This window comes from Schistocerca cancellata, chromosome 4, assembly GCF_023864275.1.
Source record: "Schistocerca cancellata isolate TAMUIC-IGC-003103 chromosome 4, iqSchCanc2.1, whole genome shotgun sequence".
In the NCBI taxonomy this organism is placed as follows: Eukaryota; Metazoa; Arthropoda; class Insecta; order Orthoptera; family Acrididae; genus Schistocerca; species Schistocerca cancellata.
The window spans coordinates 11,482,444-11,509,661 of record NC_064629.1 but is presented as its reverse complement, the minus strand read 5'-3'; positions in this window follow the sequence as shown (position 1 = coordinate 11,509,661).

Sequence of the window (27,218 nt, the reverse complement as noted above, 5' to 3'; positions counted from 1 at the left end):
AATGTAGGAATACGCCAGTACTACTTAGTGCGCAATAGAATATTATTCAAGAAACGAGCCCCGGACGACTCCAGATGGGTGTTGGTGATTCCGGAGGAACTCGTAAACAAAATTATATGGTACATACACTTGAGTTATGGTCACTTCGGAGCACAGAAATGTTGTGAAAAACTGAAAGAGACATGCTATTTTAATAACATGCTACGGCGTATTCGTGGTGTACTTAGAGTGTGCGGACCTTGTCAGCGAGCAAAGGCGGCCACAGTGACTTATGCTGCATCATTGCACCCGATAATACCAAGCAAACTTTGTGACCTCGCGGCCGTGGATCTATTTGGGCCACTAATACGATCTAAAGCAGGTTTTGCATATGTTTTCGTAGCGGTGGAGCTAACCTCCAAGTTTGTGTGTCTGACTCCGTTGAAGCGAGCCACAGGAAGGGCAGTGGCAACTGCATTTGCAAAGCAGTTTCTGCATGAAGTTGGGAGCGTGAAAAGGGTTATCTCGGATAATGGACCACAATTTAGATCGCAATACTGGCAGCGGATGCTTCGAAGAAGAAGAATTAAACCTATATATATATCTCTCTTTCACCCCAGCTCGAACCCCAGTGAGCGTATTATGCGTGAATTAGGAAAATTATGTAGGTTATACTGCAGTCGTGATCACCGATCGTGGGACATACACCTAAAAGGATTTCAGAACATAATTAATGAGTTGCCTAATACGTCAACAAAGCTTCCGCCAATCACTGTGCTAAAAAACAAGGAGCCCCCAAGCAAATTCAAAGAGGTGGTGCCTTGGCCACTAGAGCCGAGACTACGCCGGAACGCAATTGTTGACTTAGCTTTACGCAACATCAAGCGTGCAGCAGAAGCCAGAGTCAAGGCGTATAAGAAACACGTGAGAAAAACAGTGTTTCATGTAGGACAAAAAGTTCTTATCAGATCACACAAGCTGTCTAACAAACGGTCAGGTGTCTGCAAGAAATTTTTTAATCTCTTTAACGGCCCGTATCGGATAAGGAAGATTCCCCATAAGAACGCCATAGAAGTGGAAACTCTTCGATCGAAGAAATCAAAAGGACTACACCATGTGTCAAATGTAAAACCATACATTGAGTAGAAAGAGCAGTGAGGAGTAGAGAGGACGGTGAAGAGAGACAATTGATTAGTTTAAATTTATAACATGCTTTTTGAATAATATGTTGGTAAAAATAGTGATAAAGATGTTTCTATGTGATGGATTGAAGTGATGTTTTAAATTTTTTTTGTGCAATTAGGATTTAGTTTGATTCAAACGTGAAGATAAAAGGTTTCTTTGTGAACGAGTAAAATGCTGTTTATGTTTTTTTTGTGTGTAAATTGAATGGAGTCGCTCCTGAGAGAAGCAAGATTGTTGCTGAATTAGTGCATAAACTCAGGGGAATATCCGATCTGTGGGTATTATGGGTCTGGCAAACCCAGGTCCCCAGCTGTTAGTAGCCGTGTTTCCGATTTTCTGTTTTCAGTGCTACTATCTATCTATTACTATTCTATATCTGTCAGTGTAAATGAGGATCTCTTACTATAGTATGCGTGCAGTATGAAAATTTTAAGATAGGAAAACTCAGGGGAATATCCGATCTGTGGGTATTATGGGTCTGGCAAACACAGGTCCCCAGCTGTTAGTAGCCTTGTTTCCGATTTTCTGCTTTCAGTGCTACTATCTATCTATTACTATTCTATATCTGTCAGTATAAATGAGGATCTCTTACTATAGTATGCGTGCTGTATGAATATTTTAAGATAGGAGAACTCTGAGAAAGGAATGAGTAAGTTTGGAATCTTGAAAACAGGATGCGATAATACGATTGTTGAACCATTGGCTTCCAATATGCGATGATATGTTAATTTTGATGATATATGTCTTTTTTTGTTCTTTATAGCTGAGTACGTAAAGTGCTGTCTGTGGATTTCGTAAGTATATTGATTCCCTTCAAGGTGAAAGAAGAATTGTGGTTTGTGTAATTTACGAAATATTATTGTGGTAGTCAAATACGAGCAGCTTTTCAGCAAATGGAGAATGGAACGGAAATATGGATCCTTTTTGTAGTCTTGATTGATGTTGAGCCAAAGCCTAAAAAATTATTCTGCGTCAATACTTGTCCTAGAAAAGCGACGTTTATGTGTTTTGCTGATGCTGTGAGCATTACAGCTTACTGTTTTCGCTGGTGCGGGATGCACTGCAGCCTATATGATTTGTACTGAGGAAATTTCCCTCTTGAAGGTAGAGGATGATTAAATAATTTTGATTATGGGAACGAAGGAAAGCTTGGTTTAAGGTAATAAGGATAAAGCAAAACATTTGTCATTTAAACTACAGGAGGATTCGGATCTTTTGTGTCTGTTGTAAGTTCAATATGTTAAGATGATACTGTTTTACAGAATAGAGGTGACCACAATTTTTCCATTCATGAGAAATGAATCCAGAATAACCACCACAGGCGAAATAACTGATTTGGAAGCGAAAGGTAACGTAAAGAAGGAACGAAATCGCAGCAAAATGGGTAAGAAAATGTAATATAACCTGTATAATGCAAATATTTTTAACCTTCTCAGAGTCATCTGCGTGATTAATTGTTGTGATAACGTAATTTTAGGTGAAATTTTCTTACTGTTTTATGTGTGAATATATGAGTATGATAAATGTATAATTGCGAGTCTCTTTTCAGGTGTGCGAACTGGTATAAATGTTTTGGCGTGTAAATAACCATTGTTCTTTTTAATGTGTATGTTTAAGGAAAGTTCTCCATATTTATCATGTGACAAGACGTATGCCGCGAGCGTCAAGAAGAGGACGAATTAGAACAATGTTGTAGTGGTATATACACGGTGTTGAAATAGCATTGAAGTAGCTTATTGGCTTAACTAGTAGTGGATAGAAGTAGAATATTGAGTAATGCATGTTTATGGGTAGTTAGTTTGTAGAATAGACAACAGGTGTGCATGTATGTGTGTGTAAATAACATGTGAACCCTATGCTGTCCTGACCTATACTTGCACAAGGCATAACCCTATTCATTTTAGTGAGTTAATAAATAGCATTTGATTTATTAAAACGTAAGTGAACCACATTAGTGATGTGGATTTAAATATTATATTGTCAGTTCATTTAAATTTTTATTTTTTTACTGTCAAGTCATTTCACTTTTATTTTTTTTACATTGTCAAGTCATTTAAATTTTATTTTATGTTGTCGATTCATCTAATTTTTTTTATTTAAAAAAAATATTAAGTGTCACTTTGTTTTTAAAAATTGTGAAAGACAATACTAAGTGGTATTATGTATGACATTGTGTAATCACATAAGGATGATGAAAAATTTCTGTGAATGCAGTTGAGAACGTCAAAGCGAACCGGCAAAACTCTTAAGAGACAGCGGGAGCAGCCGGACTAGTTGTAAACTGGCGGGTTTCCCAGCAGGACACGCTGTCAGCCAGGCCACTTTGGGAGCGCGGCCGACAACAAAAGAAGGTACGCGGCAAACACTTTCCCTTGTACCTGGAGCTAATGGGCGGCCGCCCCGGGAGACCCTTCCTCGAGGCGATGACCTGAGATGGGCGAGCGGTCCACAGCGCGTAAATCCATCTGCTGGCAACGCACCACACGCACGCGACCGTGACGAGACGGCCGCGGTGAAACAACACAAGTGGCGTGGAGCCTTTTGACACATACTGTCCAGAGTAACTGGCAGACTTCAATGACGCCTATCAACATCTCCTGACGGATGCCCACTGTCAAGCGACAGTAAATCATGGTTCGATGTTCTCTGGTCGCTAAGGGTGGCACAAAAGAAGAGCCATTAAGTGTCATCCTTGCCCAGGAATATCAACATGGCGTGTCAAACGAGGATACCGCACGAATTTGACAACACAAACATGGAACCAAATCGAGATGACGTGACACGGGAGAAACTTCATGAGAGGGCAGAGACGGCGGGATCGCACGCAACAGATGGACAAAAAAATCCCTACTGACAGCTGCGGCGACGAACCCCCCCTCTTTCCCCTATATTGTGCCTCGGAACAGTGGAAGTACTGAGTGTGTCAGTGAACAGTGATTATACGGTTCTTAGTCCAGTGCATATACGTGTGTTTCTGTCAGAGAAACTCTGACTTGTGTGTTTTGCAGGAGTTCGATTTATTGGTGTTTATTAGACTGACTCTTGTATTTTGCAGGTGTTCTATTTATCTTTTTTAGACTTTGACTCTTGTATTTTGCAGGTGTTTTATTTATAGGTGTTTTTTTGTTTTAGATGTTGACTATTGTACTGTTTTATTTATCAATGTTTGTTTTTGTGTGATGTATTAGATTTGTGATATTTTGTTTCGTAAATTCATTGCTGTGGCCTTGCTTCGTTTATCAGTCAGATAGCTTTTTATTCTCATTGAACTGTGATCGATTAGCCTTTGCATGGGGCATATTTACTGTGAGGAACCCCTTAAGGGTAACAATCACATAATTATTGTAGTTTCAGTATAATGACACAGTGCTCATTGTTTGCTAGCTAATTGAAATATAGTAGAGTGATTAAATGAGTGCCACATAGTTATTTTAATTCTACAAGTTATTAGTTTTATACGATATAGAATTTTTTTGCGATAACCACTTTGTAAAACATGTTTTTTCTCTTATCATTTTGTTGCTTTTGCAGATTGTGCATTGTTATGTTCTGCTTTTTAATACCGATGTTATTTGATGTTCTTTTTTTAATTGCTGTGGCACCTTTGCTATTTTCATAAATTTTGCTTGTTAATAAACAGTCATAAATTTTCCTGTGATCAGTTGGCTCTTGCAATGAGCAAATACTGGTGAACTCCATAAGGGTAACAACCAGAAATTGTTTTCATATTAATGACACAGGAACCATTGTTTTTACTTGCTGACCGAATTAGGTCTACACTACCATTTAAATAGGTGTCACAGATTGTGTTCTTTTTTTTCTGTTTGAAATTGGTAGATTCTAAAGATGTGTTGAAATTATTGTGTTTTAGCAAGTAGCTGGTGTCCTTTTGCCTTTTCTTTTACACTTTTGGTTGAAGTAGGGTGTGAGAAGCCTGCTTGGGAATGTCCTAGCATGGCCAGAAAATTCCCTGCACAGTCTTTTCCCGGAGCGTTGGGGTTATGAAAGGTCTCTGTTGGATTCCTTTCATGTTTAATTTCTTAAATCTGTTGCCATTTATGGAATAAATTCCTCTTCTAAATGTACTGTGGCGTTTCTGACTATCTGGGAGGAGACTGAGCAGTGGAACGTGTTACTTTTACACATAAACAAGAACGATCTGTCACACTACTACACTTTAAAGCACAGTTTATATGTAATTCTTATATGTAATTCATGTCACACAGTTTCATACGGAACCTACATCCGCTTTCTTTTATATACTGTATATGATAAGATACTGTCATCCCCCTTCCCTTTTGTGTGAGAGGATGAATGAGCATATGTATTTCTAGTTGCATGCTTGAGGGTAGCAGACAAGGCTGTCTGCTAGAGAACAGTAGGACCAACGTCGGAACAGGTAGCTACGCTTCCTAAAAGCAAAGAGGTTTCTATCCTTAGTATGGTCCTGTCTGTCCGTTGTCATGTTGGTATAGGAAGCTGCCCCTCTGGCCACTTCCGTTGGTCTTTGTGAGCCAACCTCAGGAAGCACGCTCGGCAGTAGGGCAGTTGCAGTGTGGCCGTGGCGAGCGTCTGAAGTGGTAAGATCTCCGGCTAAGCTCGTGTCTGTTAAGTCCGTAGGACAATGGATTTCTTAAGTTCAGCCTAACTGAAAATTTAATCACCTTGATTTCAGGTTTAGCTCTAAAATATCTAATGCTATCTTAAAGTGCAGCGGAGTGTAATTCTCGTGTTAAATTCAGATTATTTTGCGGTAGTTGCTTTGTTACTACTTTGTGAGTAAAGTGGAACCACGTGTTGATCAGTAACTCTAACTAAGTTCATCAATCTTAAATCCAAATGTGCGTGAGATTATAACGTCTCGTCTTGAGAATATTTTTTTTAATATAGCAACTTTTCTTTATGTTCAACCCACGTGGGGTGTACTTTGCGAGACCACTACCACGTGCTTATATAACTGTTTGACCCATCAGGTTAATAGTAAGACGTTAGTAACCAGTTCAAGGTTTTTCTTTTGTCAATTGCTTTTCGATCTAATGTATTTTAATTATCAAAATTATTGTGGAGTTGTACGCTTTGTGTAAACCAAGTTGACCACGTGAAGCATGTGGTGTAATCATCAAAGTAGCCCTCAGCTATTCTTTTTGCGAAGACTTCACAAAGAGTTAATATGAATTTAGTATACCAGTGTGTGGTAATTACATGACGGACAGGATTGTGGTATGAATGTAATTTCTTTGGGTAAAAACTGAATCTGTTGGTTGTGGTTAATTTCTTCTTGCTTATGTTTCAATGTTCTTCGTGTGTGATTTTATGAATGCAGTGTTGTATACAGTCTCCCAATCTTGGTTCCATATTTTATGTGTTCCGTAAAATTACAATCTCACATTCTTTTTAATCGTAAATAAGGCACCAGCTCAGTTATAACTCACGTATAATACGCTGAAATTTCAATGAACAATCTTAAAATAAATTTCCAAATATCAACTGATTTCTTTCCTTTTATTTAAATTATCCTTTATATATATATATTACCGGTTTTGTATGACTATTAAAAGATTATCATTAATGTTTGTCTGGTTGGTAAACCAAGACTAAATATCTGATGAAACAGTTGCCCAGTAATCCACGGTTAACGTCCCCAGACAGATCACGGCTTTTAACCCAGCTTTTATTGTCTATTAGCACCGATCTCAGCATAACAAAATTAAAGTTACAATGTTACACATCAGCATACCAAATTAAAGTATCAATCTTACAACCGATTTAATTTTCAGTTGACCAAAAGTAGGGGGTACAATACCCGCAACATTATAAGTCTCGTGAAGGAACAGAGCAAGCTACGACCATAACTGCTGTTCATAGAAGACTGTTACCCACAAATCTTACTAACGGCACCCGTCCGAGAGCACAAGATCTCTCCAAATGCATGCATGTCGAGGACGTGAGCACCACTTATCGGTATATAGTAGACATGAGAGTGTTGGGGTGATACATGAAACGGTTAAGAAGAAACATGGGGTTTGTGCATGATGGAGCTCCTGGCGGATGGAGTTTGAAAAATTTTACGTAAATCAACTGCGTTAACTCTGGAGCATTATTCTAGTGGCAGGAGTCAGTGCCAAAAAGTACCGGCAAGACGGAAATTATCGCCGGCTCCGGTGGTCTCGCTGTTCTAGGCGCGCAGTCCGGAACCGCGCGACTGCTACGGTCGCAGGTTCGAATCCTGCCTCGGGCATGGATGTGTGTGATGTCCTTAGGTTAGTTAGGTTTAAGTAGTTCTAAGTTCTAGGGGACTGATGACCACAGCTGTTAAGTCCCATAGTGCTCAGAGCCATTTGAACGGAAATTGTTCAAGCCTAGGGATTTCCTAAGTATTAGTCGTGCGGAATGTATCGCTCTTAATACTCTTATGCAGGACATATATTTCCAACATCTGGCATACATCCGCCCTGCAAGTTTTCTATCCCAATCACTACAGCGACAAATTTTAAGACGATAGAACTACTTTCTTCTACACTATTCTGGTGTCCTAGGAAGTAATCGAGCGGTTCCTCATTATGAAGGTATCGTCGATTTATATCCATCGCCCAAACTGCTTGTTAACCAACGAGAACGGAGACGAGAGATGACTCATCTGTCTCTTAGGAAACTGACGCATGTTATACGTCTTTTTAAGTCGGAAACGTGCGTGTCTTCCGTCACATTTTCCGTTCAGTCATGCCTATTAGCAATAGTAATGCTGTTGACAGATACGTCCATGCCTCACTAGTAAATAGAGCGAGGAAAAGCGACATGAATATTTTCGATAGTTGATACATTGGGTTAGTATCCACGCCTTACTTCATGAAAATGCACACGAAGAAAAAGCGACTTCTTACGAGGGATTAAGGATCATGATCGGTAGCCAGAGGAGATGTAACAGTCTTAGTGCTATTTACAATAGCAACACCACGGCCCTGGCGGCCTTTCTGCTGCACACAGAAGTCATGGTCTGATGTTAGATAATTTTGCTCGTGTGTAGGATAGCGTAGCAATTTCGTCCTAACACCATTTCTCTAGAGGATACCCTCCACACATCATTTAGGCAGATATATGGGGCATCAGTCCACTCTCCTAGAGAACGCGATAGGGGATGGCTCTTTTTTTTCCGTCATCGGTCTACTGACTGGTTTGATGCGGCCCGCCACGAATTCCTTTCCTGTGCTAACCTCTTCATCTCAGAGTAGCACTTGCAACCTACGTCCCCAATTATTTGATTGACGTATTCCAATCTCTGTCTTTCTCTACAGTTTTTGCCCTCTACAGCTCCCTCTAATACCATGGAAGTCATTCCCTCATGTCTTAGCAGATGTCCTATCATCCTGTCCCTTCTCCTTATCAGTGTTTTCCACATATTCCTTTCCTCTCCGCTTCTGCGTAGAACCTCCTCATTTCTAACCTTATCAGTCCACCTAATTTTCAACATTCGTCTGTAGCACCACATCTCAAATGCTTCGATTCTCTTCTGTTCCGGTTTTCCCACAGTCCATGTTTCACTACCATACAATTCTGTACTCCAGACGTATATCCTCAGAAATTTCTTCCTCAAATTAAGGCCGGTATTTGATATTAGTAGACTTCTCTTGGCCAGAAATGCCTTTTTTGCCATAGCGAGTCTGCTTTTGATGTCCTCCTTGCTCCGTCCGTCATTGGTTATTTTACTGCCTAGGTTGCAGAATTCCTTAACTTCATTGACTCCATGACCATCAATCCTGATGTTAAGTTTCTCGCTGTTCTCATTTCTACTACTTCTCATTACCTTCGTCTTTCTCCGAGTTACTCTCAAACCATACTGTGTACTCATTAGACTGTTCATTCCGTTCAGCAGATCATTTAATTCTTCTTCACTTTCACTCAGGATAGCAATGTCATCAGCGAATCGTATCATTGATATCCTTTCACCTTGTATTTTAATTCCACTCCTGAACCTTTCTTTTATTTCCATCATTGCTTCCTCGATGTACAGATTGAAGAGTAGGGGCGAATGACTACAGCCTTGTCTTACCCCCTTCTTAATACGAGCACTTCGTTCTTGATCGTCCACTCTTATTATTCCCTCTTGGTTGTTGTACATATTGTATATGACCCGTCTCTCCCTATAGCTTACCCCTACTTTTTTCAGAATCTCGAACAGCTTGCACCATTTTATATTGTCGAACGCTTTTTCCAGGTCGACAAATCCTATGAAAGTGTCTTGATTTTTCTTTAGCCTTGCTTCCATTATTAGCCGTAACGTCAGAATTGCCTCTCTCGTCCCTTTGCTTTTCCTAAAGCCAAACTGATCGTCACCTAGCGCATTCTCAATTTTCTTTTCCATTCTTCTGGATATTATTCTTGTAAGCAGCTTCGATGCATCAGCTGTTAAGCTGATTGTGCGATAATTTTTGCACTTGTCAGCTCTTGCCGTCTTCGGAATTGTGTGGATGATGCTTTTCCGAAAGTCAGATGGTATATCGCCAGACTCATATATTCTACACACAACCGTAGATTCTCCCAATGATTTTAGAAATTCTGATGGAATGTTATCTATCCCTTCTGCCTTATTTGACCGTAAGTCCTCCAAAGCTCTTTTAAATTACGATTCTAATACTGGATCCCCTATCTCTTCTAAATCGACTCCTGTTTCTTCTTCTATCACATCAGACAAATCTTCACCCTCATAGAGGCTTTCAGTGTATTCTTTCCACCTATCTGCTCTCTCCTCTGCATTTAACAGTAGAATTCCCGTTGCACTCTTAATGTTACCACCGTTGCTTTTAATGTCACCAAAGGTTGTTTTGACTTTCCTGTATGCTGAGCCTGTCCTTCCGACAATCATATCTTTTTCGATGTCTTCACATTTTTCCTGCAGCCATTTCGTCTTAGCTTCCCTGCACTTTCTATTTCTTTCATTCCTCAGCAGCGACTTGTATTTCTGTATTCCTGATTTTCCCGGAACATGTTTGTACTTCCTCCTTTCATCAATCAACTGAAGTATTTCTTCTGTTACCCACAGTTTCTTCGCAGGTACCTTCTTTGTACCTATGTTTTCCTTCCCAACTTCTGCGATGACCCTTTTAGAGATGTCCATTCCTCTGCCTACTGCGCTATTCCTTATTGCTGTATCTATAGCGTTAGAGAACTTCAAACGTATCTCGTCATTCCTTAGTACTTCCGTATCCCACTTCTTTGCGTATTGATTCTTCCTGACTAATGTCTTGAACTTCAGCCTGCTCTTCATCACTACTATATTGTGATCTGAGTCTATATCTGCTCCTGGGTACGCCTTACAATCCAGTATCTGATTTCGGAATCTCTGTCTGACCATGATGTAATGTAATTGAAATCTTTCCGTATCTCCCGGCCTTTTCCAAGTATACCTCCTTCTCTTGTGATTCTTGAATAGGGTATTCGCTATTACTAGCTGAAACTTGTTACAGAACTCAATTAGTCTTTCTCCTCTTTCGTTCCTTGTCCCAAGCCCATATTCTCCTGTAACCTTTTCTTCTACTCCTTCCCCTACAACTGCATTCCAGTCGCCCATGGCTACTAGATTTTCGTCCCCCTTTACATACTGCATTACCCTTTCAATATCCTCATACACTTTCTCTATCTGTTCATCTTCAGCTTGCGACGTCGGCATGTATACCTGAACTATCGTTGTCAGTGTTGGTCTGCTGTCGATTCTGATTAGAACAACCCGGTCACTGAACTGTTCACAGTAACACACCCTCTGCCCTACCTTCCCATTCATAACGAATCCTACACCTGTTATACCATTTTCTGCTGCTGTTGATATTACCCGATACTCATCTGAGCAGAAATCCTTGTCTTCCTTCCACTTCACTTCACTGACCCCTACTATATCTAGATTGAGTCTTTGCATTTCCCTTTTCAGATTTTCTAGTTTCCCTACCACGTTCAAGCTTCTGACATTCCACGCCCCGACTCGTAGAACGTTATCCCTTCGTAGATTATTCAATCTTTTCCTCATGGTAATCTCCCCCTTGGCAGTCCCCTCCCGGAGATCCGAATAGGGGACTATTCCGGAATCTGTTGCCAATGGAGAGATCATCATGACACTTCTTCAATTACAGGCCACATGTCCTGTGGATACACGTTACGTGTCTTTAATGCAGTGGTTTCCATTGCCTTCTGCATCCTCATGTCGTTGATCATAGCTGTTTCTTCCGCCTTTAGGGGCAATTTCCCACCCCTAGGTCAAGAGAGTGCACTGAACCTCTATCCCCTCCTCCGCCCTCTTTGACAAGGCCGTTGGCAGAATGAGGCTGACTTCTTATGCCGGAAGTCTTCGGGCGCCAATGCCGATTATTTATCAAAATTTAGGCAGTGGCGGGGATCGAACCCGGGACCGGAGACGTTTTGATTATGAATCAAAGACGCTACCCCTAGACCACGGAGCTCTGAGGATGGCTTAGGTCTGTTAAACACATTGATCCTTCTCCTTAAAACTTGTGGAATAGCATTGCTTGTGAAAACCAACCGTAATTCGGTAATAGCTATACTCAACTACATGTGTGACAACACTGTTCTGGATTCAGATACATATGTTTTGCCTGCTTTTATACAACGCGTCTGTGTATTACTTTTTCATATTGTTATCCTGTATACAGGGCCGGCCTTAGCCATCCAGGTGCCCCGGGCGAGTCGTCCAGTTGGCGCCCTTTATTGTATAAATAGCGAACCTGGCAGTGCTTTGCAACACGGTATTTGGCTGTTTTCTAGAAATCGTCTTAAGTGGTTAATGGCGTCATCTTATGATCATAACATGGTTTTTTCCATCGTAAATTTGAGTATTTAATTTTTTGAAATGGAAATGAAATCCAAATAATCTGAAAGCCCGCTAAGACGCTCCATGTGAGACTTGTGTAGCCTGTGACGTCAGTCCAGAATGCTGCTGCCGCTGCCGTAACAGTCAGTATAGCAGTGATATATTGTTTGGGCATTCACGTTTTGGGAAATTGTCTAAAAATATTGCGTAGTACTGCACTGTACATCTACAAAAACTCCAGAAAATTGTTTTTGCGTGTTCCAAACAAAGAAAAGATGCGTAAAATGTGGTTGAAACAGGATCTTATATCCCAAATATTTCTTTTCTTTTCTGAAGCACCCCTGTACTAAAGCGAACAAAACAAAACAAAAATTATTCAAATTGGTCAAGCCATTTCTTTGTTTTGGTGAGACTAACACACTACAATTGATTTTTATATATAGGAGGTAATATGTATAACGAAAAAACACTAATTTTGAATTGGGTACCATATTTTTATTGAATTTAATATAACTGTAAGCCATAAACCTATATTTTCTGTCAGTCATCTGAACACAAAACATATTACGCCTAATGAAAAACAATTATAAACAACTAAAATTTTACTTTTCTCGCTTTTCTGTCGGCAACGTCTCTGATCAGATTAGCAAAGTCCAGGTTTTCTGCAACTTCATTTTCAATGGACAGTGAGGCCAAACTGGTTAGTCTTGTTTGAGACATTGTAGACCGCAAGTACGTTTTTATCAACTTCAGTTTGGAAAAACTGCGTTCGCCGCTTGCGACAGTCACTGGTATTGTTAGCAAAATACAACGTTATCCAGATGTTGGGATATAACTCTTGAAGATTATGCTTTTTTATGAAGTTTAAGGCTTCAATAGGCGTTGCCTGGCTGTCTTCGAGATAGTGTTGGAGGCCTAAAATTTCGTCGCACAGCAAATTTCCATCAATATCTGACTTCATGTTGACAGTTAACTTTTCTTGTAATTTAGAACAGCATTTAATAATTTGACAAATTATTGCTTGGACACTGCTCTATTTCGCGACCACAATATTCGATCTATAACAAATAAAGAAATTCACCTATCAGTAGACGTAACTAGAAAAATCCTGAACTGAAAGATAAAAATGTTTTTCGCACTTACCAGAAAATTAAAATGTTGACACAGTCAGGACACTCGTTTCACTCACAATTATTCCGCCACGAAAACATGATCGCTGCCTCCGACTCTTACTGACAATTACTGACATGCGGGTGCAGATCGTAGCGCTGCCAACATATGCAGTCTAACAAACATTGTGTGGCGCTGTATTATTTCAGTAAGTTAGGGGAGAATTCTCTATGAATGCAGTGCACGCATTGCATGATCTATTAATTAATGTACATGAGTCATTAAGTCACAAATATTCGATATAAATACATTCGTATTAATTAAATCATAATGTAATGTATATTTCACAGTCTGTATTTTCTTTTATTTGGAGCGACCGGTAGTTTCTGTTGTGAACGAGAGATGGTGCGGCTGCATGGGCTCTTCCTTGTTGCAGTTCTTGAAACAAATAAGAGAGGCGCTTTGGTAGAGCCCGTGCTAGCCCGCGTCAAACATGGATGGTTGCAGACAATACGAAGATTGCATTCAGCATGATTTTTCTTCTGCTACCCCGAATTCATCGCGCATTCGTGAGGTTAGCGACGTATGTTGAATGAGACTGAATAATATTTTAGTTTCGCGAAATGGGTGATTTTAAATTGTAACTTTTTTTTTTACATGCGTTTAGTATGTGGCGCCCCTTGGACCCTGGCGCCCTGGGCGACCGCCCGGGTCGCCCCACCCTAAAGCCGGCGCTGCCTGTATATCGCCATTGTTGAAGTATGTGTTACAAAAAACCATGTAGTTTACAGGGTGGTGAGAGAAGGTTAAATCTGGATGCAGACAGAGCATAGTTTTTAAACTTTTCTCGGTCTTGAGTGTCCAGGTACCCACAACTAACTTCAGTTCCCCGTATTTGCTGGTATTTTTCTCTAATTTTATGTATTCTCAGTCATTTTAAGATATTTGGAAAATTTTCGCAGTTTTGCCTATTTCGATGTATCTCCTTCATTTTACGTATTTGCTATCCATTCGTCGCAATTATACCAGGTTTTCCTCGATTTTTTCCCATTATTCTTTCTATCATCCAGTGTGTTGTGGGAGCTGCGTAGTTTATGCTATATGATGTCCAGCTTTCTTTGAGAGCCAATGGATCGACATATGTTAATGTCAGTTTAGCGCCTGAAACAGACCTCAAAGTCATGGTAGGAAAACAAAATGTACGGCTGTGTAAAAAGCTGTAGTCATACACTGCTTGGATGTGTTACAGCTGATAAACAATGTAGCAAAGCGCTTATGAAAGAACAACATGTGACCCCCTCTAGACACTGATAGTCTATGGAATATAGTTTTCCTCCAGTAAAGGTAACAAAAGTTCACACAGGTCTGTGGAAGTGACTCTGATAAACTACCCACCTGCTCTAATGGATCATATGGTGATGCCATGGGGTTCTGTTACAAGGAGTGGTATGAGTGGTTCAGGTTTGGATGCAGATAGTTGATAGTCTTTTTTCTTTTACCTACTCTGGATGTTATAAAATAGTGATGAGGAGTGCTCTCTAACTTAATAAATGACTGTATAGATGCTGATGTATATTGTTATTTTGTAAGTCTGAAATGAATGTAATGCTCTCATGCAGCACTATTTGTAAACTTAACATGCAGAATGCTCTCAAACTACAATTTTGCACATAAACTAATTGAAGACGACTGTATCTATTCATGTGGAATCATGACTTTATTATTATCATCATGAATGTATGTTTAAGAATATGTATGTAAGTCCTATGTTATTTCATCCTTCCTAACATCTAATTAAATGGCAGCCTTCACTTGAATTATTGTTTGTTGTGGAGCCTAGAAACGATACTGTTTTTTCCGATACGTGAGTAGATTCCACAAAACAGGTTGTTCTGTGACTACCAAATTGCTTACAAAACTACAACAAAAGAATCTGCTGCTATTGTAAATGGATGGTCTGCTGGATGTGGTCCTCTTCTTCAAGTAAAGGTGACAGAATTTTTACATACAGGTCGCTAGCGGTGAGTTATGGAGCAAAAATATCAAATGTCACCACACGGATAGTATTTGTTTTCTATGTATTGGTGGAATCTAATAGGGTTGCCTACTAGGTGTCTTTAGAAGCCACCTACGTTTCTTAAACGCCAGAATAGTATACCACTCCACTGGTAAAACAGGAACTGCCATAGAGTACAAAACAACATCCTCTCGAATGATAGTGTTTTTTCCGATATGTGAACAGATGGCATGAAAGGTTGTATTCGGTAATGTTATTTCACGTGACTTAAATGGGCATGACAATTTATTTTTAGACATTGATTTGAACATCAGGAATGCTCTCAAACCATGTAAATTTGTCCATCAAACTGACAGAATTCAGTTAACGTAGAAATTTCGTTATACTGTACGTTTTTGTTTTTCTCAGACTTCAAATTCTCACTTTTTTTATGAGAGTGAAAATTTCGAAATATCGAGGATATTCTGCAGTGGAGCTAGTTTTTGCAGCAAAGTATTGCAGGTATTTTCGATTTTACACAGCGTGGACATGTATAGGAGATGTAAGATAAGTTAATACATCTGTCAGATGTATCGTTATAGAACTCCAACCTCTCCAGTTTGCTCATCTGTAATCGGCCGTAGTGTTGTAGTTTTTCTGTTTTTTGACATCATTGGATGTCACAAAATAAAGGGAGGCGTTGAGAGAGAGAGAGAGACATATGTGAACTGTATCCTGCAGTCGAACACAAAAATCTCTGCTGCCATTGATCGAAGAACGACACTCCTGGAAATTGAAATAAGAACACCGTGAATTCATTGTCCCAGGAAGGGGAAACTTTATTGACACATTCCTGGGGTCAGATACATCACATGATCACACTGACAGAACCACAGGCACATAGACACAGGCAACAGAGCATGCACAATGTCGGCACTAGTACAGTGTATATCCACCTTTCGCAGCAATGCAGGCTGCTATTCTCCCATGGAGACGATCGTAGAGATGCTGGATGTAGTCCTGTGGAACGGCTTGCCATGCCATTTCCACCTGGCGCCTCAGTTGGACCAGCGTTCGTGCTGGACGTGCAGACCGCGTGAGACGACGCTTCATCCAGTCCCAAACATGCTCAATGGGGGACAGATCCGGAGATCTTGCTGGCCAGGGTAGTTGACTTACACCTTCTAGAGCACGTTGGGTGGCACGGGATACATGCGGACGTGCATTGTCCTGTTGGAACAGCAAGTTCCCTTGCCGGTCTAGGAATGGTAGAACGATGGGTTCGATGACGGTTTGGATGTACCGTGCACTATTCAGTGTCCCCTCGACGATCACCAGTGGTGTACGGCCAGTGTAGGAGATCGCTCCCCACACCATGATGCCGGGTGTTGGCCCTGTGTGCCTCGGTCGTATGCAGTCCTGATTGTGGCGCTCAGCTGCACGGCGCCAAACACGCATACGACCATCATTGGCACCAAGGCAGAAGCGACTCTCATCGCTGAAGACGACACGTCTCCATTCGTCCCTCCATTCACGCCTGTCGCGACACCACTGGAGGCGGGCTGCACGATGTTGGAGCGTGAGCGTAAGACGGCCTAACGGTGTGCGGGACCGTAGCCCAGCTTCATGGAGACGGTTGCGAATGGTCCTCGCCGATACCCCAGGAGCAACAGTGTCCCTAATTTGCTGGGAAGTGGCGGTGCGGTCCCCTACGGCACTGCGTAGGATCCTACGGTCTTGGCGTGCATCCGTGCGTCGCTGCGGTCCGGTCCCAGGTCGACGGGCACGTGCACCTTCCGCCGACCACTGGCGACAACATCGATGTACTGTGGAGACCTCACGCCCCACGTGTTGAGCAATTCGGCGGTACGTCCACCCGGCCTCCCGCATGCCCACTATACGCCCTCGCTCAAAGTCCGTCAACTGCACATACAGTTCACGTCCACGCTGTCGCGGCATGCTACCAGTGTTAAAGACTGCGATGGAGCTCCGTATGCCACGGCAAACTGGCTGACATTGACGGCGGCGGTGCACAAATGCTGCGCAGCTAGCGCCATTCGACGGCCGACACCGCGGTTCCTGGTGTGTCCGCTGTGCCGTGCGTGTGATCATTGCTTGTACAGCCCTCTCGCAGTGTCCGGAGCAAGTATGGTGGGTCTGACACACCGGTGTCAATGTGTTCTTTTTTCCTTTTCCAGGAGTGTATAAGAAAATGGGCTGCACCTACATCCATGGACTCAGGAAATTTATTATCATCGTGACTGTATTTTCTTTTTAACAAATGCTTGCTTTTAAGAGGTGTGTTGACGTTAAATACAACGTTCACAGTGAAGTGTTTTCTCTCTCGGTATGGCGAGCACTTAGAGGTGGTGCTACTGGCACCATGGCGGTGTACTCCATAGGGAGCAGCAGCTTCATTTGTGGACAAACAACATGTGGTCAGGATAGCCATAATTCACCGTTCTTTGTGCTGTGGTCCTCTAGAGTCGAAGCCTGTTTTGTGTGCGCAGCTTTTATTCGCATTAATAGCGCTGACTGCCCGCAGAAAAGTGTTTTGCCAGAGATGCAGCCTTTGACTGTGGCTGGCCAAAGACTGTGCTCGGCCAAAGACTGTGCTGTCAGCTACGGCAGTTTTCAACGAATGATGGATGGAGGTGGTAGGTGGCAGCAGATGATGGTAAAAGTGTTCTGGAGAATTCTCTAGAATTTCTTAGTTATTCCAGTGTGGGCCAGTCTTTCTGAGAAATACATTCAATGGCTAGAAGGAAGCATCCTGTTCTTGAATCTTTTGTCCATCTGTGACTGAATTCCGTAAATCAGATAGATCTCTTTGTGGACCATCAGCAATTATGTAGAACAGGCCAGCATCTATATGCTTATTTTGTGACCGCACATCGAGAAAAATACGTGCAGCTCCCGCCCCTCTCTCCTGGTACGATCTTTTGGGGTCAATTTTTGTGGTAGTTGTGTTATTACAACGGTTTTTTCTTCCCAGTACATGTGACTCATTAGGACCACTGTTTACGAGTGCCGGTTTTTCACGACAATTTCAATGTGAAATTAGAACAGTGAAGCATTTTCCAACAGCTCTGGTACCGTGTATTGGCTTTGTAAGTAGTCTGTTTAGGCTTTTATGTTGGTAACGCCACGTAGTGCTCTATATGAAAATCACTGACTGTGCTGTGTGAAGTCTGTGGCTGGTTGTCATTGTTGAAATAGTCGCTATTGTAGTGCTGGGTAGTTGGATGTGAACAGCGCGTAGCGTTGCGCAGTTGGAGGTGAGCCGCCAGCAGTGGTGGATGTGGGGAGAGAGATGGCGGAGTTTTGAGAGCGGATGATCTGGACGTGTGTCCATCACAGACAGTAAATTTGTAAGACTGGATGCCATGAACTGATATATATATTATGACTTTTGAACACTATTAAGGTAAATACATCGTTTGTTCTCTATCAAAATCTTTCATTTGCTAACTATGCCTATCAGTACTTAGTGCCTACAGTAGTTAGAATCTTTTATTTAGCTGGCAGTATGGGCGCTCGCTGTATTTCAGTAGTACGAGTAACGAAGATTTTTGTGAGATAAGTTGTTCATGAAAGGTATAGATTATTGTTAGTCAGGGCCATTCTTTTGTAGGGATTTTTGAAAGTCAGATTGCATTGCGCTAAAAATATTGTGTGTCAGTTTAGTGTTGATCAGAATAAGCAAAGAGAGTAATGTCTGAGTACGTTCCGTTTTACTCAGCTGTTTGAAAATCAAATAACGTAAGGGGTTTACCACCGCAGTAATTCATTAATTTTTCCAAGGGGACGTTTCAGCTTTACATAATTTTGAGCACCAGGGCTGCAGGGAAATTGTCTAGCAATAAAGTCGAAGGCGGCGTTAGCGAAATCCAGTGTCACGCAGCGAGACACATACGCTGTCGGTAAAATGGGGTGCATGTGGGCGTGCGAAGTCTTTTCCAGCATTGTAGATTGACCAGCCATTTCAGAAATACAAACAGCTCCAGCACAGCCATGTCTCTATGAGTTTTGAAATGCATCTCCAGTCCATCCCGCTGCACCGCCAGTATTTGCTCCTCGCATTCCTTGTGTAGGATGCTATAGACACAATCCTAAACTGTATGATTGCAGGTAGTACACTTATTAAACTACTCTCTATCCAACACCAACATGTCATTAGCTGAGCACATTTCCCTCCAAAAATAAAACTAGCTCCTTCCACTCTAGCCTTTTTCCTACCAGTTCATAAATGGAGCAGAGAGATTTATTTCGACTTGTAGACAAAGGGATCACCTTATGTACAGTTTATTTTGAGTACGCCTGCCACCAGTTTAGAGCGGTATTTTGAACCATTTTTACTCAGCAGGAGAACACCACTTGTATGACATCGTCAATTTTTGAACTGTACTGCTATTTTAGGCGGTCCTTGTGGAGCGCTGCATACATATGTGTAATTATTCCCAATCTTAATGATTAATTATATAATTAGGGTTGATCTTTATTTTAGTTTCCCCCCCAGAAAATTACACTAACCTCACCCTTCCCGCCTACAGCTGGACAGTACCCCTGCGTATGGGGCTGCACCTTGTGCTTTCTGCACAGAAGGACCAGTGTTTGGGTGCCAGAGAAGGCACCTGTCATTTTTATTTCCTACCAATTCTCGTGTGGGGGACCATCAACAAAGCCTCCAGACAAAGAAATACCCACCATTTTAAAATTTCCCTCCAAATTTCGAAATTTCTATCAAAATTCGAAATTTCTGCCAATAGGGCAGGCAGCTGGGGAAGGGTGGGGAAAGTGAAGCGCAGGTGAGGGGTGAAGGATATCATGTGGGGGGTGGAGTAATTAATTGATCCATTAATTAATTAGTATAATTAATTATGTATCAATTTGATATCAAAAGTGCACCAGTACCTCCATCATCCCTGTACTCACAATGTTCGAAATTCATCGAAAAATAGGGGTAAGTTATAGAGAAAGACAACATGTGCAAGAACCAAGAGTCAATAAGAGTCAAAAACTAAGTACAAAGTGCTCGGATTAAAAGGGTGTAAGACAGCTATGTATTCTTTTGGTCCTACTGTTCAATCTATTCATCGAAGAAGCAATGAGTGAAAAAAAAAAGTTTCATGAGTGGAATTAAAGTTCAGGGTGAAAGAGTATCAATGAAAAATGTGCTGATGAAATTGCTGTTCTCAGTGGAAGTAAAGATGAATTACAGTATCTTTTGAATGGAATGAACATTTTAATGAGTACAGAATATTCATTGCAAGTAAATCGAAGAAAGACAGAAGTAATAATAAGTAGCAGAAATGTGAAAAGCGAAAAACTTAACATCAGCATTTGTGATCACAAAGTACGAGGGTTATTCAGAAAGTAAGGAACGATCTGTCGCAAAATCGAAATCACAGTCAAAATCCGATGACGTTTTGCACAGGTGTGTTGGGCAGTGTCTCTAGTATGCCCGTCTATCGCATTACGTCTTTCGTTTTAGTTCTGAGCATACAGGGAGCATATAAAGATACCCAGAACAATAGTGTCTCCCTTTCTTCTTCAAGACAATTCTCAGCCGCATTCTGCTGGGGCAATAAAGATGCTCCTGCATAGTTTTCAATTGGAAATGTTTGATTACCCACAAGACAAGCCGCAATTGTCTCTCTTGGGTTTCATCTCTGCTCACATGAACCGCAGGCTATGAAGACAACATTTTTGCACAGACAACGAGCTATAGGCCAGCGTAGAGAACTGGCGGAAAGCACTGGGGGCTGCCTTCTATAACGAGGGTATTGGGAAGTTCGTATAATGCTACGACAAACATCTAAGTCGGATCGGCGACTAGGGAGATAAGTAGCTGGAAGTTGTAGCTAACTGTTGCAAGTAAATCAGTTTTGATTTTGACTCTGGTATCCATTTCGCGACCTATCGTTCCTTACTTTCCGAATAGCTCTCTTTTGTATCCCGCCCGGAACATGGAGCGTGGGTCTGCTCCTGTAAAGTGAAGGGTAGGCCGAAGGTAGGAAACGAGTAGGAATAGGTGAGGTAAGACTCTCGGTACAGCGTTTTACGTAACGGTACATTTAATAGAGAATATTAGTCAATTACATACGTAACTTTGCACTGAGGAGCACGTAAGTGAGAAGCCGGACGTATTAAAGCTCACAAAAGTGCTCGGCATCAAATGGGCAGAATCTGGAGCGGCGCTCGTAGAGCTGCACAGCGCTGGATAGAGGGCGCTGTCGTCGGTGTCGAAGTGCCAGCCTAAGAACTTGTACCTACGCCGTGGCATCGTACCTTTCGATACCACACCCTCGTAGATGAGGTTAAGGAATTCTGCTACCTAGGCAGTAAAATAGCTCGTAATGGATGGAGCAAAGAGGATTTAATGAGCAGACTAGCACAGGCAAAAAGGGTATTTCTGACCAAGAGAAGTTTGCTAGTATCAAACATAGGCCGTAATTTGAGGAATAGATCTCTGAGAATGTACGTTTGGAGCACAGTGTTGTGTGTTAGTGAAACACGGACAGTGGTGGTGGAAGAAAATCGAAGCATTTGAGATGTGGCATTCCAGAAGAATGTTGCAAATTTTGTGAACTTATAAGGTAACAAATGAGGAGGTTCTCCACAGAATCTGCGAGGAAAGGAATGCATGAAAAACACTGACAAGAAGAAGGGACAGGAAGATAAGACATCTGTTAAGACATCAGGGAATACATTCCATGGCACTAGGGGGAGCTGTGGAGTGTAGAAACTGTAGAGGAACACGGAGATTGAAATACATACAGCAAATAATTAACGTCGTAGGTTGCAGGAGCTCATAAAGAAGACTGATGACTAATAAAAAGGGATCACTGCATTCAAAATCGCTTAAGAACGAAATAAACGGTCTGCCAGCAGTAGATTACGAGTCGGTAATCAGTTTCAGTATTGAGCATCTGGAGGAGGTGACGTTCTCTCGTCGACACACAGCAGCTGCAAGTTAAGTAGCGTTTTATTGTAGTCAGTGGTACAGCGCCGAAGAGAGAATGCCAGTCTCTGTCTCAAACAGGTGGAATAGAGGAATTGCAAACAAAAATGGTTCAAAAGGCTCTGAGCACTGTGGGACTTAACTTCTGAAGTCATCAGTCCCCTAGAACACAGAACAACTTAAACGTAACTAACCGAAGGACATCACACACATCCATGCCCGAGGCAGGATTCGAACCTGCGACCGTAGCGGTCGCGCGGTTCCAGACTGTAGCGCCTAGAACCGCTCGGCCACCCCGGCCGACAGAGGAAGCGCATTGAACAGCAGGAACAAGCGACTGCTTGTTACGTGTCTCTTCTGCGGTTGGCCAAGCGGCCCTCGGATACTAGTGAATTAGTTTAAAGTACTGATGAGTCATTAATTAGGCCCAGTGGCCAGTCGTTTGCAGGCCGAGTGATAGTGCAAGCACTCTTCTCTGACGGTGATTGTTTCCAATTTTTATTGAGAGTATCTGACTTTATGATGAGAGGTTTTGCTCCAATACCTAACTAAACAAATCTATTTGTTAGGACAATAACTTGATTAAATATAGAGTAATAACTTTCTACTGCAGTAAACTTTACCTGCCAACTCCTAGAGAGTTACCAGACTTCTGTAACATAATCCCCTCCGGCCAAGGAGATTTATTCCTTCTCATCTTCACTATAAAAGTAGGCAATAAATCAAATGAAACCCACATTGTCATAAACTTCCTAATTGTGACACGCAGGTCACACTGAATCCAGTTTGGTGTAGTGAACTTGTACGGGACGCGACAGTATGTAAAGCATACATAACGCTAGTGCGTACAATTCTTTCGTTGTTCCAGGTATTGGATTCCTTATCAATCAAGCATGACGACTGATATCGAAATTAAGAAATGCGCTGTTAGATTCTTAGTCAGTCAGTACACATATACGAAAATGCAAAGGAAATGCTTGGGAAACGTAACTGGGAGTCCTTCGAAGAAAGACGAATCTGTTCTTTCAAAATTATGCTGCATTATCTAGAAAACCTGTATGCAATGAACAATGTGCGACCATCGTATAATTCATGTAAAGATTACTACACGTGAAGAGACATATGGGCAGTAAGAGACATAAAGACAGTAATTTTCCCGCCGGCCAGTGTGGCCAAGCGGTTATAGGCGCTACAGTCTGGAACCGCGCGACCGCTACGGTCGCAGGTTCGAATCCTGCCTCGGGCATGGATGTGTGTGATGTCCTTAGGTTAATTAGGTTAAGTAGTTCTAAGTTCTAGGGGACTGATGACCTCAGATGTTAAGTCCCATAGTGCTCAGAGCCATTTGAACCAGTAATTTTCCGTCGCTCAGTGCAAGAATAAGACAGGAAAAATATCAGTATTATTAGTATTATGTAACCTCTGCCATGCGCTGAACATTGGCTTCCGAAAACGGTATGCATTTGTAAACGTACGATTATCATTACTAGCATCTAAATTTTTGTTATATGATAACTGGTTAACAGAAACGAGACGGAGTAATCATCAACACACGTCAGGTGCTGTTGTTTCTATACTCTCATAACCTTTACTTAATTGCGAGTCACAGTTATCTCTTCACACGCCCACCGCTGCGCAAAATAATTTTTCAGCGCATTATCTGTAATGAGAGACGACAGTACGATGCTGCCCTCAACAGACAGCCGAGTGCCCAAAAACAATGGAAAGAACGTATGAAACGAAATTCCACGCTCAGAAATGTGTCGCAGCTAAATGAGAAAGGTTCCATTGCGCCATAAAAAAGAAAAAGCTTAAATAAAAATGAGCGCGTCACACCGGGTATTGAAGCGTCCGGACTTAATCCGCTTATCAGATGCTTCAGGGGGCATTAACCGGGGCACCCGGCTGGAATGAAATTAAAATTTAACGTATTTAATTTATTCCGCCGTGTGTTGTGTTAATTTCGACGTATATCGATACTTGTATTCTCCGCTGTCGACACTGCAGCGCGCCGGATGACCTGCCAGCCGCGTTATGTAGTATAACTTGGCCATCAGCTAACGAATAACTGTCTGCACAGACGTTGAAATAAAATTATATGCACGCCACTCAAATACAGATCAGGGGTTATCAAGCTAATTAAATAAACCGTCATTCCGCTAAAAAGGAAAAAAATATGCACTCCGTACAACTCCAAACAAAGTTGAAAATTGGGTGCATCTAATGACCTGGCACAGAGACGTCATGTTTACCTGTGGTATTGACAGTCGCCGGTAGGAGTAATCGCCTTAAGGTGCCCTGAAGAAGAAGCCGCATTCAGATTGGCCTCATAGAGCTGAAAACAAATGCATTCGATTTCCAGAATGTATGGTCTGTTAACTGTTCCTGTCGGATTAAAGCTGTTTCCCTGATCCGAATTCAAACACAGAGCTCTGCCTTCCGGGACAGTAATCTTAGCATTCCTTTGTAAACATTTTCGACTTCTTTTATGATATAATGGTTAGAGTCACACTACCAGATCATTTTCTATGCACCTCATTTATGATTTACAATTCTGACATAATTGTGCTCGGGCTTTTATACGAGAATTTATCTCCTAGAACATCTGGTGTTGTGCTCCGGATTGCTTTCATTATTGCGTTCAACTTGGGATCGAGCAAGAGCTTCCTTTGAAGAGGAACCCTATCGCTACGCTGCACAGCCATCCATTTAACGGAAACACCATATGCAGGCATACAGATGTGGATACTGACGAGAAAAATAAGTTTTAGATAGGCATAGCTACAGTTTCGTAAAAGGAAGCGAAAATTATACACATTAAAGTCCTTGCAAGCACTGCAGATTACAAACCAGTACATGGTGTATGTATGTCTCCGTGTGTTTGTGTGTGTTATCATAACACTACCTCCAGCGTGACAGCTTCGGACCCATTGTACGGGTGGAAACGATGTAACGGAAGTAATATGCATCGTTAAGCTCGTATATCTCGCGAAAAGCCCATGAAGATAAAACTAGAGAGGTCTGAGCCCAGACGGAGGCTTGCTGACAATCGTCCCTCCGGTGTACTATTCGCAACTGAAACAGGAAATGGGGCAGTGACAATTGTAACCTCCGCCACACACCACAGACTGCCTTGCAAAGTAAAGATGTAGGTATAGTAGGCCAGTGTGCGAGCAGCTGGGAACATTTCAGTGACATAAGTTCGTAGACTTCCATGGCCAGTTTCATTCTGCATAAAATACTTTTAGGTATTAAACTGCGACATTGTAAAACACAAAAGAAACTAAATTAACGGTTAACCGACCTGAAGAGGACAGCAGCAAGTCGGTCTAAACGTGGGCAGTTTACTTGCTTTAGTGGTTTACAATGATGAGGCCTAATACCCAAAATTACTTTGCTCAAAAGTGAAGCCACTGCTTTATGGGTATACATGCTGGCGTCACAAGCAGAAAACGAAGAGATGGGAAAGAATCTGGGGATACAGAATAAGTAATATAGTGAGTAAAAAGGTAAATGTCATATAGCATTAGCACTAGTGAGGCAGTGGTGGTATCACGGTAGCTCAGCGTTTTCGGCCAGAGAGCTGGATGCTCTTCGTAAAAAAAAAAAAAAAAAAAAATACTGAGTGAAGGATTCAACGATGAACTTGACGGGGCGTCATGTGACCTCCGCCCATACCAAATGCCGATAAAAAACAGTGGGTATAATATCTTCGCCTAGTAATCAAAATGTCTTCTCTCGCGAATTGGAAACTCATCATTGCTTAATTTTGAATAAAGGCAATCAGCAATAGCATCTGAAGATTTCTGGCACAAGAAGACACTGACGTTTTGCCAATGGCCTTGTACAAGAGGGCAGAAGAGCTGATAGAGTTTCAACACCTGTCCTGCCCCTTAAAGGAAGAAGAATCAGCAATGATCAACGGCATGAAGATGACGAAGGCAATGGAAGCCACTGCATTAACGACAAATAGCGAGTACCCGCAGAACATGCGGCCTGCAATTGAAAAAGTGTGAAGATGATCTCTGCATTGGCAAAAGAGTCCTGTCTAACCCTCATTCGGATTTCTGGGAGGGGACTACCTACGGGAAGGTGACCATGAGAATGATTCGGGGTGGGGAATGTCCGAAGTTTGGTCGTGATAGGGAAGCTAAAAAAATCTAAAAAGGCGTCAATCTAGATTCAGTGGGCGTCATTGAATTGAAATGGAAAGAAGACAAAGATCTTTGGTCAAAAGAGTATAGGATAATATCGATGATGATGATGATGATGTTTGGTTTGTGGGGCGCTCAACTGCGTGGTTATCAGCGCCCGTACAATTACCCAATCTTTGCTCAGTCCAATTTCGCCACTTTCCTGGATGATGATGAAATGATGAAGACAACACAAACACCCAGTCATCTCGACGCAGTGAAAATCCCTGACCCCGCCGGGAATCGAACCCGGGACCCCGTGCTCGGGAAGCGAGAACGCTACCGCGAGACCACGAGCGGCGGACGGGGATAATATCAACAGCAGCCCAAAATGGTATAACGGGAGTAACACTCATAAAGAATAGGAAGGTAAAGCACAGAATGAGTTTAAAATTTCATCTGATTTAATTTTAAAATTTGGGTTTTTTGGATCAGTAAATTTTTCTAAGCTTTTTAAACTTTACTGACCAACAGAAATTTCGACTGTTTGTCCATCACAATACAGTTTATTATTTTTCGACGTAATATTCAGAGATAAAAAGTTGAATAAAAACGAACAGATTACTATATTATCCTTACGTTCTCATATAGGTACAGAAAATCTTTTTTTGAGAACAGATGATTTATCACTCAACTGAAACAAACAACCTGTCTATGCTAACTAAAGTTTATTTAATTAATTGAAACCTGACTGTGAACCGACAATATGAATTCCTGAGAAGAAGTGAAAATGTAAGCAGAGTAAACTTTTACCAAATTCTACTCGATGTGCAATGATGGAACTAAGTGGTTGTGGAAAAACGGCATTAATGATTGACAATTATCTTTTGCCACCGGGATGGTTGAATTGAAACAAAATTAATCATTTGTATATTCATTCTAAAAAATTAGATCAACCGCAATACTTGGAATTCATAACAATATGTAAAAAAATTGAGGTTAGACATAACGAAAAAATTGCCATTCCCTTTCTCAGTC